Here is a 15,524-nt window from a genome sequence, read left to right as displayed (position 1 = left end):
AGAAGGATAACTACTACCTCCCAGGTAACCTATAATTCATTCTGTTCTGAGTCAGTTCTACATATTTGTAATTTTGTATTTTGCCTATATCTTTTCAATTTTTAGCCACTCCACCTTCTCCTGCATTTTGGAACCATGCAAAAGTCGGTTAATCTCTCTTCATATGAAATCCTTCAGACATTTGAAGTTAGCTATTATGTTCCATCTCAAATACCACCCATTACTATCACTATTAAGCCTGCTTTTCTTTGCCAATTCCTTCAACCGACATCAGAGGTTATTAAGTAATGACTGCATCTCCATGGGAATCTCCCATGCAATGTCACAGACAAGTGGTCATCCCAACTTCACTGGAAAACCTCGATTATTGAGGAACTCCTGACTCCCTGGGCACTTCAGTACAAACTAGATCAGCCCTAACTGATAGGAAACATCCTTACATCTAGCCTCTCTACTACTACATATACCCATTGTTCATAGAAATGCTTTAAAATAACTAGTATGCTTCTCTCCCAGATCTGCACAATCTCTGCATTCCAATTATCTTCAATCAATTCTCATAGGGAAGAGTTTCCAGTCCTCTAACCACTCTAATCTCTATTTTCCAATTTGTCAATCTCTTGTTTCCTAAAATACAAGCCCCTGAACTGAGCAGAATATTCTAGTTGTATCCTAACAAGGGAAAAGTCAGACTATCATCTTACTAGAGCTGGACACTCTCTCTTAATATAGTCTGCAATAGTATTAGTTTTAATTTTGCTGCAAACACACTGGAGTTTTCAATTGAGTTTGTGGTGACTTAAAACCCCTTAGTTCATAGGATCACAGGCTCATTAAAACAAAATCAAAATTGTTGCATTAAAAACAAAACAAAAAAGCAAAAAATAAGTTAAACCAAAACAGGGTCAAGGCTAGATTTATGAGTGTACTTCATCAATGAACTCCCTCTAAATTTACAATGATCCATTTAAAGCATAAGGTCTGGGACTATTTTCCCAATCCTTAGTTGTACTGGTAGGTTGATTCATGAGAAGACAGTTGCTTCTACATCCCTCATGGTTCTTGGAAAGCCTGAAGGTTGGTTGTAGTGATATTCTAATTCTATTGTTTGTGAGCCCTCATTGGGGAATTTTCCTCATTATTGATCAGTTGATATAAATTAACCAGACAGGATTTAAAGCAAATATTTACTAAGGTGAAATAATAAGAACAGTTGTTCAAAACAAAACAAGCAAGCAAAAATGATGATAAACCAAGGGCACACCATTACCTACTGAGTCTAGAAAAAGCAGACAAAAATCTTAGGGTATATTTGGCAAATGGGATATTTCAGATCTTGAAAGTTCTTTTGCTGGGAATCATCAAGCTCCCTCTTGTTTTCTGCTGGGCTCAATGGAGAACACAGAAGCTGCCTTTCCTCAGGGTTTGACCTCAGCTCCCTATGCGGACACTGCCACTGACTGCTGTTGTTAAATGGTTCCTGCCTATACTCATGAGAAGTCTAAATAGTCCAACCCTTTGAAGTTCATAAAATCAAGAAGAGAGGAGACAGAGGCTTTTTCTCCCAATGAATTCCTTTCAGGAATATGGTTGGATAGATCTCTCCCATTGGGTTAGCCTTATACTGAAATTCTAGGCTCTGAACTAGTTTCCTTTTTTATCCCAATCTTAAAGGAAGTTTCTTCAGTCAATTCCAAGACACTTTATGTTTCATGTTATTTTGCTAGGTGAAGAAACATAGTTTGTACTGGACTAGAAATCAGGATGTCTGGGCTTTCTGGTCCCAACTCTGTTATTAACTAGCTGAATATCCCAAGTGAATTCCATCATTTCTCTGGGTCCCAATTTTCTTCTCAGTTAAATGAAAAGATTGGGCTCCATCCCCTTAAGGTCTCTTTCAACTCCAAAAGTTTATGTTTCTGAATATCATTTTGTGGAAAGATACAAGATAAGAAGAGAATGAGAATTTTTTCCTCCTCTTTGAGGCATTTAAAATGTAATACAAGCAGGGAGACTCAAGAAATGCTTATCAGCTTGAGAAAACTAATTGGTTAAATCCCTGTAGGTATACTATAAAGAAGTAGAAAAAAAGAGTTTAGAACATTAAGGAGTCAGCTTTGGGTCGACTCAAGGATAGCAAATGAGAATACTGAATTTCAACTCTGTTTCTGGGTATTTTCCATCCTTTATAGTAGCAATGGTCAAGTGACTTAGCCTCTTGACCTTGGATCCTTCCCTCAAAGTGGTGCTTACATCATTCACAGTGGTGGTGTTCAGGGTTAATTAGTTAAGGTGTATAAAGTGCTCAGATTGGAAAGAACTGCAGGTGCAAGGTAGAGAATAGTATGCTAATAGAATATAATGAGTCTTTTCAGTTTTCAAACATGCAGACCTAGTTAGGGCTTTTAGCTATGAATTAAAAACTACTGAAAATTAACTTTCCAAATGGAACAGTTAATCAAGCCCAGCTGTACTAATGGGCACCACCTGGAGTCAGACTGGCTTAGGAAAAGTGAAAGCTAATGTAGATGATGTGCTGATACAAGGGCACTTGATGCTTTGCTAGAATGATTGTTAGCTTATCACTCCAGGTCAACATTGAAATTTCCTGTTGAAAACAGTACAATTGAACTACTTCATAACATTCTTACCATGAAACAGATCTAAGCTCTACCTTCTAGATCATCCAAATGATATATTATTTTCTTTTTTTAAAATTTTGTTTATTTAAGGCAATGGGATTAAGTGACTTACCCAAAGTCACACAGCTAGACAATTATTAAGTGTCTGAGGCTGGATTTGAACTCAGGTCCTCCTGACTCCAGGGCAGGTGCTCTATCCACTGTGCCACCTAGTTGCCTTGCCATGATATATCATTTTCAATTCATGCTGTAATTTTATTTGAATTCAATTGATATAATCCAGCATAATGTCAAACTGGATTTAGAGTCAGGAGAAACTTGGGGTTGAATTTTTTCTTTTTTTCTTAGGTTTTGCAAGGTAATGAGGTTAGGTGGCTTGTCTAAGGCCACACAGTTAGGTAATTATTAAGTGTCTGAGGCTGGATTTGAACTCAGGTACTCCCGACTCCAGGGCCAGTGCTCTATCCACTGCCCCACCTAACCACCCCATTGGGGTTAAATTTTCAACACTATGTGACCCCAGGCACAAAGTTTCTCTGAACCTCATCTTCTAGTCTATAAAATACTCTTAGTACCTACCATTTCAGGGCATTTAAAAAACTGGCAGGTGTGAGCCTGAACCTTTGCTAAATGTTCTTTGAAAACCTTTTGAGAATGAGAAAAATGAAACAAGAGGAAAGGGAAAATGCCTTGGTTTTCAAAAGAAAAAGAGGCGGGGGGAGAAAATCAAATCTGGAAAAACTATACATTAGCAAAGTACTTTAATTTCTAGGAAAAAAATTTCAAACATTATTAAAGACATAGTGAATATCTAGAAATGCAGCAGAGTTTACCTGGTTTGAGTAAGAACATATCCTGTCAAATTAACCTCATTTCCTTTTTTTGAGGCATATTCTAGATGACTAGATAGGAAGAATTCTGTAGCTATAGCTTACATATCTTTCCTCTCTTTGGCTACCATTCTCTACCAAGTCTGTGGTCATTCTGACACACTCAAAAGATGTAATAAGATAGAGCAAGAACATGGGTTGTTTCTCCTTTTAACTCCATTGGGTATCACATTACAAAATTATTGCAAAGAGATTTCAGGGGTGGAAAAGTTGACACCAATAGGGAATTAGAAAAGACCTAGTGTAAGAGGAAATAGAGCCTAATTTGTGCTTTAAAGGAGAATGAGATTTAACTATTACTAATAGAGCACATTTCAGGTATTGGGGGAAAAGCAACTGCAAAGGCAGGGAGTCAGGATCATCAGATCATAGATCAACATTTCATAGATATCAAGATGGAAGAGATAGTAGATGCCATGTAATTCAACTCCATTCTACAGATGAGGAAACAGAGACTAAGAGAGTTAAGGGACTTGGTCATTTTTTTTTTACTTGTCCAAGTTCTTGTAGAGATAGGATTTGTACCTGTCATTTCCTCCTAGTTTAAAATACTCTTTCCCAGAAGATAAAACTGGGAATGTGGATTTGGGGGAATGTCTTTGAGACCAATTTGACTGGAACAGAGAGGCATTAAACAAGACAAAACAGGAATAGATTTCATGTCAGACTGAGAAGTCTGTATTTTATTGTAGAGGCAATAAGGAGCCATTTTTAATTGGATGTGGGGGGGGAGAGAGAGAGAGAGAGAGAGAGAGAGAGAGAGAGAGAGAGAGAGAGAGAGAGAGAGAAATCAGTTCATCACAGCACTTCTTTATAGGTTCTTTGAATATTCTTTTTTTTTTTTTTAGGTTTTTTTGCAAGGCAAATGGGGTTAAGTGGCTTGCCCAAGGCCACACAGCTAGGTAATTATTAAGTGTCTGAGATCGGATTTGAACCCAGGTACTCCTGACTCCAGGGCCGGTGCTTTATCCACTGCACCACCTAGCCACCCCTTGAATAATTATTCTTAAAGATAGCTCTGATTAAAGGTCATGGAGCCTTCTAAGATTCAGTTTTGGATTGGATTTTTTTGTTTTTTTTTTATTTTTTGTATGTGTGATGTTTTTCCTTTAATAATTACCACTTCCTTATTTATTTTTCCATTGGTAGGACATTCCCTAATCAGAGATAATATTTGAACTAATATTTTTTTCTTTTTCCAGTGAGAAGCCTTGTTTTTTTCCAATATTAGTGTGACTCTCTCTTGTGCAGAAAATGAGTACTAATTATGCTCAGCTCTAGGCAATCCCAGGCTCAAAAACACCACCAGCCCGTGTGTGCTGACTTTGCCTTGTTAATCATGAAATTGTGCATGTGCATAGCCTATTATCTCAGACCTGATAATGTCACATGACTGGGACAGGAAAGTTGTTCTGATCTTATTTGAAGTGACTCTTGCAATTTCATGTTTCATCTTATTGAGGTCATCCTGCTAGGCCCGTCCCACTCATCTCCCACTCCCCCAGCAAGTGACCATGACCCTTCCCCATTCTACCATGGACATTACAACTTAGGGGCTCTCTTTTAATTGTCAGTGCTCATTGTAGATCCCATAAATCACACTGCTGCTTCTCTACTTATTCCTCATCTACCCTATATACATTCTCTGACTGTAAACTTTCCAAGAAGGAAACATTAATAGTAAGCACAGCATGAGGTCAAATCCCATTACAGAGGACTGTCAGAAGTTATTAAAATCCTTTCCTTATACTGAAATTTTGTTATAACAACAGTTGCTTAGAGTAAATAGGCAATTGATGAGAACTTGAAAGTATCTTCATGAAAGAGATTTCCCTGGTATGGAATTTGACCTGTGACACTTTTTCTCCAAAGAGGTCAAAACAATTTCACAGATTTTTTTTTAATCTCATGTTTTAGCAATTGTAATCATAATACTTTGAGCTTATAGTCCAATATTTGGATTCAATTACAAAAGACAAGATGAGATCCAGACCTCTGATTTCATTTCTATAGGAATGAAGAAATGCCTTCTATCAGTGAAGGTCAGCACCTTCTCTGCAGCTTATAGATTTAGAAAGTTGCTTGGGGCACTGAGTAGTTCAGAGACACTCTCTAGGGTCACATAACCAATATGTATCAAAAGCAAGACTTAAACTCAAGTTTCCCAGGTTCCAAGGCCAACTGTCTTTTGACTGTTCCATGTTGCTTCTCTTCACTTCCATTTATTGTCAAAAAGCAATCGTTTAGTCCACTCATGAACACAAAATTTCAAATATAAAAGAATACATATACTGCATTTATATATTATATTTAGAGCAGGGAGGAACCCAAGTCCAAACCCCAAATTTTATAGAAGAATAAACTGAGGTTCATGTGGGCTTAAGTAACTTGTCCAAGGTCACAGAGAAGGATAATCTGTCCCAGAATCATTCCTATCTTAATTTCATCTAAAAAGACATCAAGTACAAGATACTACTACTAATGCCACCACTACCAATAGCTGACATTTAGTTCTTTAAGGAAAAATGAGTTGCTTTCCAGACACTTTTTTACTTGATCCTTATGACAGGGTATGACAGCCTTCTTTAGGGATAGAACTTTTTCCATATGGACAATGGCAAAGATCTTGATTTGGGGCTAGGATTTTGAATAACTAGAAGCCTGACTAGTCTCATTAGAAATCTTTGTTCTTAAAAATAGCATGCATACCCTCTACCCTTCATTCCCTCCCCCTCCCCCACAGGATAATATTTGAATGACTGTTGTCTCAGTCTTCATTCTCAGATGTCTTTGACTAACTTTGGACCAACAGAACAGATAATTACAATAGAAATGGGCACTATCACATAGTTAAACAGTCATGGAACCCTTAGAATCCATGAAACCTTTCCTTGCAGCTAAATAGAACAATAGATAAAACCAGGAAGACCTGAATTTAAATTGTGCTCCAGACACTTACTAGCTGTGTGAGGATCAGTTTCCTTAACTGTAAAATGGGAATAATATTGATATTAGTTATAGTACCTACCTGGTAGTGTTGCTGTGAGGGCCAAAGGAGATCTGTAAGGCTCTTGGTATAATGCCTCTCATGTTGTAGGTGCTTAATTAAGGCTCTTTCCTGTTTTATAGTCTTTCTTCCCATGAAGATCTGTAGAATCATCTCTTTTCTACACTTTGATGCTATACATGTTCTAAATATTCCCTACACCCTAAAGAACTATGCCAAATATTCTCACTCCCTCAGCTGCCAAAATGCTGCCTTCTCATTTATTTCTCAGTAGACCTTAATTTCTATCCAAAGGGGATTTCTTCAGCTGCACATTGTAATGCCATTGCCTTGAAAGAGATTTTATGAAATACATCCTTTCTCCTCAGCAAATAAAATGTGGTCTAGAAAATTCATGAATTATTTGGGCTTCAAACGATTCCGAATAAAGGACTGCTAGTTAGCAGAGACAGGAATGCTAATGACCTCCAGGAACAAGCATCTTCTGAGAAGACAGATGGAAATGTTTGCAGCAGCTGCCTCTCAAAAAAAAAAAAAAAAAAAGAATGAGGGTTAAAAAATGTCTTTTGGTAAAACAAAGAGGAAATATGTATATATATATATATATATATATATATATATATATATATATATATATATATATATATAATCCAATATCATATCACTATAGTCATTGGGAATACTAAGGTCAGATAACTACTTTATGTGTTCATACACTACATATAAAGGTGGGACCCAGATAAGGCCTGATTAACCTCTATACAAGTGTTGCTTCCTAATAATGAGCACAAATCCAGGGAACCTTGTGTTGAGAGACAGTTCTTCCAGGATGGGACCTAGCTTGCAAGATGAGCACTTCTCCCAGGGGCATGCTGACTTAGAAAGTAAATGGACAGAGTCAATCCAGGACTGTTGTTACTAGATAAATTAATAACCTGGATGAAAAACTATAGATCTAATCAATGAAGGAGATATATTTCAAAAATTATCCCCAAGGATATAGTAACTGCATTATGATTTGCTATTTAAATATAAATCAATAGGGACCAAACATCAGCAATATGAAATGTGCTGAAACTTTTACACTTAGATTATTCCAGTTAATCTGAACTCCATGAGGGTTGAATAAAGGCCTTCTATGTCTGGGTGTCAAGGAAAACTGTCTGTGACTATAGTTAGGCTGAAGTCTGAAAGTCTAATATGTCAAGATTATAAAGAAAATGCAATTCCAAACATTTACATGACTTTCTGACTAGGATAAGTAATTTAGAATGCTTGTGGGGTTAATTAAATGTACTTCTGCTTCCCTCTGTTGTACTTGTCAGTCAATAGGCAAGTCTTAGGCACCTACTATTTGTATATTAAATACTGAGTAGATGCATCCCTCATACATGAAATATACAAGTATAGACAGAGTTTTGACAGAATTCAAGTCAATAAACATTAAGTACCCACAATGTTCAAGGGGCTACTAATGCCTGACATAGTAGGAATAAAGGAATTTGAAGAACTTCAAGAAACAAAAAATAAAATCACACTTCACGCTGGCAATAGTTTCAACCATGGACATGGAAGAAACAAAGGAGACAATGAGAAAGCCAATTTTAATAATATTTGATGCTCCCAGGCTCCATCCTTTAGTCAGCTGCATCCCTTGGACCATTGTCTGGCTAAATGATTTCATAGAATGGCAATGACTCTGAGGAAGGTCAAAGGATGAAGCATCTTGGAAACTAGACATGCCGTGGGGAATGAGTGAGAGCTGGTCATTATCAGCTGATGGAGGACAAAAGATGTATCTGGTGAGGGGGGCGGGAGGGTGGGGAAGGGGGGAGAGTTCTTCTTTTGTATGAGGCCAAGGCTAGAGCTAGGATCGAATAGCAAGAGAAAAAAGAAAGATTTAATCCTGTGTGTGACAAAACCCAACCTGGAGCTCTAAGCCAAAGTCCCTCCAGGATACAGTATGTTTGTGGAGATGGGAAGCTTTTAAAGAAGCTGTTGGGATAGTGTACATCTGAGGCAAGTCAGGAAATAGATGGATCACATTCTAAGCTGAAGCAGACAAATGTTAAGAAGAATTGTTTTCACTGCTGTGGGGAGATAGGGAGAGCTGTCAAAATTTGCAAGCAAAGCAACTTCCCAGAGACATGCTTTCAGACTCTCATAAAGGGGCAACTGGAATAGAGTCCTGTAGTTGCTTCATCTATTTTTTAAAAAGGCAGTAATAACAGTATCCGCATCATCCCCTCCAATAAAGATGCCCGTAAGCAATGGTACAGATGGTGTTCTCTGGTATCAACATGGCTGAACAACTTTTCATGAGTCCTGCAAAGTGTTTGGGCAATCTATCCTCTGCTGCTGCCCTTCACAAACAACGACAACAACAATAATGACTAATAGATAACCACTGTGTAGAACTTTAAGGTTCACACATCTCATAGGACCAATCATTTGTAACAACCCAATAGAGTAAGTACTAATAACATTCCCATTTCATAGATGAGGAAAGTGAGTTTAAGAGAGTTTGAGTGATTTATCCAGAGTCATAGCTAATAAGTATCTGAGGCAAGATTTAAATTCACTCCTGAACTGTCACTATTATATCACCCAGCTACCTAGACTGATACATTTTGATCAGAAGATCCAAGTAAGCCAACAGTTATCAAGCAAGTACTGACTATATGCTAGTCACTAAGACACAAAGAAAAGTAAAAATATTCCCTACCTTCAAGGAGTTCACATTCTAAAGGGAGAGAGAACATGTCAATAATTATGAGTTTAAAAAACTAGATGGATTTTAATTTCAAGAAGAAAAGTGAGAAAATAAGTTTTCACTAATCATCTGGTATGTGCAAATTACTGTGTAAACACTTTATAAATATTAACTTATCCTCACAACAACCCCATAAGATATAGCATCTACTATAACATCCACTTTACATTTGAGGAAATTGAGGCCAAACATACGTTTGGGTGATTTGTCCAGAGTCAAATAGTTATTACTGACAAATTAGAATTCATATTTCTGTCTTTGGTCCTCAAGCTCTATCTGCTGTATTAAATGGTTGCCCTTAGGGGTTTAGAGATGGGACTTGCGTTGGGTGCTACAGTAGAAAATAGAATTTGAACTGAGTCTCTCTTTATTTGCTTTGCACTAACTTAGTCTATCACTTGGCTACCAGTCTGCACACTTTTTATGGAAATCTTGGCATCTTTCCTGAATTCCTTTGGTCCACCTAACCTTTTAACTTCATCATCAATCACTGCTTTCCACTTCCATCTTTCTTGGGAATCCTTCCCACATAAACTTAATGTGAAAGACAGAGAATATCTCCTGTGTCGATCACTTAATGTCCCTCATTGTTTGGTCTTTGTATGTTCAGTGAGGAGCACCATGATAACCAAGCAGTCAGAAAATGAAGTTCCACAGAGCCTAAAGTCAATTTCCTCTGTCATAATTCCTTGAGGTTTAGGACTTCATGAAAGAATTTCTCCCCCCGATTTTGGAAACTTCAAAGTTGTTTTTCATGACCCAATTGTCTCCTCTCCTGTCTGCTTTGTTTTCTTCCTAATGGCAATAAATACCTGAGTCCTACCTTTTTTCATGGATACACAAGAACCTACATTTTCAGATAAGAGCAGCATTTGTGGAAGCTAAATGACACAGTGTAGAGCTCTAAAACTTGATAATATGAGGTAAATATTACCAGTACTACTCAACTTACAAGCTTGTGTTGAGAAAAACACTCCATAAACCCTTGTGTTCTATACAAATGTAGATTTTTCACTATATTGTTATCAAATGAAATAATGAGTGTGAAAACTTTTTGACAAATATAGACAGCCACCTCCATGGGAAGTCTTCATGGCAATATTATTGTATCATTTCCCATGGTTACAGGGAATGTTGAGGTATGAGAGTTAAATAACCAAATGACCATACAGTTTGGTTATCTACAACAGAGATCTTTGTTTAGGGGGTAGTATTTGTAGGCAGCTAACTGGTGGAGTGATAAAGTCCTGGGTCTAGAGACAGGAAGACCTGAGTTTAAAATTGGCCTTAGATACTTGTAAGCTGTGTGACACTGAACAAGTCACTTAACCGTGTTTGTCTCAATTTCCTCATTTGTAAAATGAGTTTGAGAAGGAATTAACAAACCACTCCAGTATCTTTGCCAAGAAAATTCCAAAAGGGGTCATAAAGGGTTGGATGAGGCTGAAACAACTGAACAACAAGAAGTATTTCCCAGCATTGCTTATTCTGTGCCCTTGACTCTCTTTCAACTGACTGTAAGGCAGAGGGGCTATGCTGACTCTACAAATCTACAAATTATCTGATGATTCTTCACATACAGACTATGGACTTCAGAGCCTTCATCCCTTTTTAAATGGTCTCTGGGACTTCTGACAATTTTCATGGCCTGCAGGGCCGGAAGGATTTCCTTGATGATCAAATGCATAAGCCTAGCTGATCATTTCTGGGTCATCAAAAAGGACTACATTAAATTAAAAAATGACGACAATGTGCTTCTTCATCTCATTCCTTTGGAAACTGGGTTGTACAAGGTCTCATGAGATCTGGCACAGTTGACAAGATAGTCGTTGGACAGCCTGTGAGAGCATAAGCAACATCTCAAGAAAAGCAAACCTGCTTATAAGTGCTTTAGAATCAGATCATTTCTGACTCCAACTCACTATGTGATCTTTGGTAAATGATTTGTTCTTTTTCAGTCTGTTTTTCCTCTCTGTCAATTGAAAAGGATGGACTAGAACAGGGATTTTGTTTATGGACCTTTAGGTAGTCTGGTAAAGCCTTCTTAGGATGACATGTGTAAATGAATAAGAATGAAATAAATAGAATTAAAGCGAGAACAACTGTATAAAAATAAAGATATTTTTAACCTATTCAAGTTCAAAGACCCTTAGAATTTATCCATTGGGTCAATGGTCTACTTCATGATCTCCACAGACCAGACATTCTCTAAAATCTCTTCCATCTCAATTGTTCTATGAGACTATTGGAGTAGGAGGGTTTAAACACCATAATCTACTTTAGTAAGACTAAAACTACAGTTTATTTAGACTTACTTGTATATTTCTTGTATCAAGGGGAGAGCAGATTCTTCTGTCCTTGGTGTTGCCATAAGACCCAAAGACCTTACATAAGTATAGCATGGTGTCATTGACTCAGATTTGAAAGAAAACTTGGGGAATTGTAAGATTATAGATATAGAACTGAAAGGAGTCCATTTTATCCAAACTCTTTGTTTTACAGTTGAGAAAACTGAGGTCTATAAAGATTAGGTGATTTTCCCAAGATCACACATGACAGAAACAAAGATACCACAAAGGAGCCAATTTTCAAAAATTAATTAATTAATTTTTTCATCCATATGCACATATAAATATATACATATATACATATACTTTTTTAAATTATTCATTTTTTCATCCACATGCACATGTATATTTTTAAGTTACAAAATTTCCTTCTACCCTCCCTTCTCACACCCTTCCCTTCAGTGGTGAACAGTCAAGTTAGCATTGTACATATATATTTTTGATAAACATGTCAACAGATTAGTTAATTTCAGTATGAGGAATTAGGATTAAGGGAAAGAGATACATAAGAGATAATTTTTATAAAGTGTCCATCAGATTTTTGAAGAATTGTTCTGTTTTTCTTTCTTTCTCTGGAATTGCTGAGAGGAGCTGTCTCCATCAGGGTTAATAATCTCACAATGTTGTTGTTAAGGAGTCAATTTTAATAATGAGTCAAGATTTGAGCTTAAATTGTATGGTGCCAAGTCTAGTATTCTTTTTTTATACCATGCAGTGGACCAATATTTCAACTTCATAGAATGTACAATAATAGAGAGAATCCTGAGAAATCACCTATTTAATATTTTATTTTTCCCAATTATATGAAAATTATATGAAATATTTTAAAAAATTTTTGAGTTCCAAATTCTCTCCCACCCAACTTTTTTTTCTCTTCATTGAAAGAGAAAGCAATTTGACATAGATTATCCATATGTAGTCAAAAAAAATAACTACCCTCCCCCTAAAAAAAAAAAGAGAATCTTAAGAAACCATATGATTCAGAATCATCTTGTATCATTGTACTACTGAGAATAGATAGCTGGTCACCATACAATAGTGCTGTCACTGTCTACAATATTCTGGTTCTCCTCACTTCACTTTGCATGATTTCGTAAAAGTCTTCCCAGGTTTTTCTGAAACCATTCTGCTGTCATTTCTTATAGTACAATAGTATGCCATCACAATTATACCACAACTTCTACAACCATTCCCCAATTAATGGGCATCCCCTCAATTTCCAGTTCCTTGCTACCATTAACAGAGCTACTATAAATATTTGTGTACATATGAATCCTTTTCCTTTTTTATTTTCTATCTTTGGGTTATAAATCTATAGTTCTATTGCTTAGTATTCATGATTTTTATAGCCCTTTGGTCATAATTCCAAATTGCTCTTAAGAAATATATGTTCAGTTCACAACAGTTTGCCAGTGGTGTTTTAGTGGCTCAATTTCCCCACCTCCCATACAATACTTGCTATTTTCCTTTTCTATTATATTAGCCAATGTGATATGTGTGAGGTAAGAGTTATTTTAATTTACATTTTTCCAATCAATAGAGATTTAGAGCATTTTTTTATGTAGTTAAAAGGAACTTTGACTACTTTGTCTGAAAATTGCCTGTTCATATCATTTGACCATTTGTCAATTGGCGGGGCTTTTTTTAAGTATCATTTGTCAATTGGAGAATGGCTCTTATTTTATAAATTTGACTCCGTTCTCTATATATTTGAGAAATGAGAATTTTATCAAAGTAATTTGCTGTTTTTTTACAGTTATGATTACTATTTTTCCACTTATCCTTCACTCTCCTTTCACCATGTCAATTCTTTTGCTTCTATCCTGCCTTCCATCAGGCCCCATTCCCTTCTTTTATTCCCTGCCTACTTTCTTGTGAACTAAAATAGATATTTAAAACTCAATAGGCTGTTTGTTATTCCTTCCTTAAGCCAATTTTGATGTGATTAATGTTCAAACATCCCCCTCCCAACTTTGAGATAATTTACCCCATTTCATCCCCCTCTTTCTCCTTTCCTGGAGCATTTCTCCTCCTCACCCCTTAATTTTATTTTTTTTTATATTATTTCACCACGTTCAGCTTACACCCATTCTGTTTGTCTATGTTTGCTCATTCTAACTGCCCTAATAGTAATAAGGTTTTAGGAGTTATAAGTATCATTTCCCCCAATAAGAATGAAAACAGTATAACCATAATGAATCCATTGTGATTTCTCTTTCATCTTTACCTTTTTCTGCTTCTATTGAGTCTGGTATTTTGAAGTCATGTTTTCTATCTAGTTCTATCTACATCTTTTTATCAGACTTGAGAGTCTTCTTATATATTTCTTAAGAGCAATTCGGAATTATGACCAAAGGGCTATAAAAATGCCCATTTTTCCTTTGAAAAAAAATCATTTTTGCTGGATGGGTAATTTTTGATTGTCATTCTAGTTCCTTTGCTCTATGTAATATGATATTGCAAGTATTTTGATCCTTTAATGAAGAATCTGCTAAATTTTGTGTTATCCTAACTATGGTTCTATGATATTTGAATTTTTTTCTGGCAACTTGCAATATTTTCTCCTTGACCTGGGAGCTCTGGAATTTGACTATATTTTTACTGGGAGTTTTCATTTTGGATGTCTTTCAGAAAATGATGTGTGAATTCTTTCCATTTCTATTTTTACTTTCTGGTTCTAGAATATCAGGGCAATTTTCCTTGATAATTACTTAAAATATTATTTCTAGGGTCCTTTTCATCATGACTTTCAGATTGTTTAATAATTATTAAATTATCACTCCTTGGTCTATTTTTCAAGTCAATTTTTTTCCAATGATAAATTTTACAAAATTCTTCCATTTTTTTCATTCTTTTGACTTATATTGTTTCTTGATGTGCTATGGAACCATTAGCTTCCACCTGCCCAATTCTAATTTTCAGCAATTCTTTTATTTAGTGAATTTTTGTACATCCTTTTTCATCTGTTGAATTCTTCTCTTTAAAGAGTTCTTCACTTCAATAGATTTTTGAGTGATTTTTACTATTGGGCTAATTCTGTTTATTTAGCTATTATTTTCTTCAGTATTTTTTGTTCCTCTTTTACAAAGCAGTTGACATTTTTTCATAATATTCTTGCACCACTGTCATTTCTTTTCCTGAATTTTCTTCTGCCTTTTTTATTTGAATTTTAAAATTCTTTTGAACTCTTCAAAGAATTCTTTTTTTTTTTATTTTGGAGACCAATTCACATTTTTTTCCTGTAGATTTTGGATATAGCTGTTTTGACTTTGTTTCTTCTCCTGAGTTTGTATTTTCATCTTCATGGTCACTAGAGTAACTTCCTCTGGTCATGTTCTTTTGAGGTTGGCTCATTTTTCAAATTTATCTCTTGAATTTTTATATAAAAATTGGGTGTTATTCCTAGAATTAAGAGGATATTGTCCCAGGTTCCAGGCTTTTTGTATATCTGTTTTCAGAGGTAGTTCGAGGATTTTTCAGTTCTTCTAGGACGGTATGCTCTTAGGAAAGATCTTCTTACTACTGTTTTAACCTGTGCTCTCCTATGTGAGTGACCATAAACATTCCTCTCTGCCCTGGAACTGTGAACAGGATCCTGCTCCTCTGCTTTAACAAACCTTGGTGTGTTAGTGCTTCTGTAGACCCAGGACTATGGACTGGATCTATATATGGGCAGTGCAACAGGGTCCCACACTGAGTGCCAGAAAAGGGACCTCTGCAATCTCTTTCTGACCCATTGTCTGGCCTCCTTATTCTCTATGGGTTAAGAACTCCAGAAACTGCTTCTTTAGAATCAATTGTTCTCAAGGCCATCTGCTGACTTACATTGGGCACAGCCCCCAGTTGTTTGTCTCATACAAATGA

Source organism: Macrotis lagotis, chromosome 4, assembly GCF_037893015.1.
Source record: "Macrotis lagotis isolate mMagLag1 chromosome 4, bilby.v1.9.chrom.fasta, whole genome shotgun sequence".
NCBI lineage: Eukaryota > Metazoa > Chordata > Mammalia > Peramelemorphia > Peramelidae > Macrotis > Macrotis lagotis.
Note: the sequence above shows the minus strand (reverse complement) of the source record.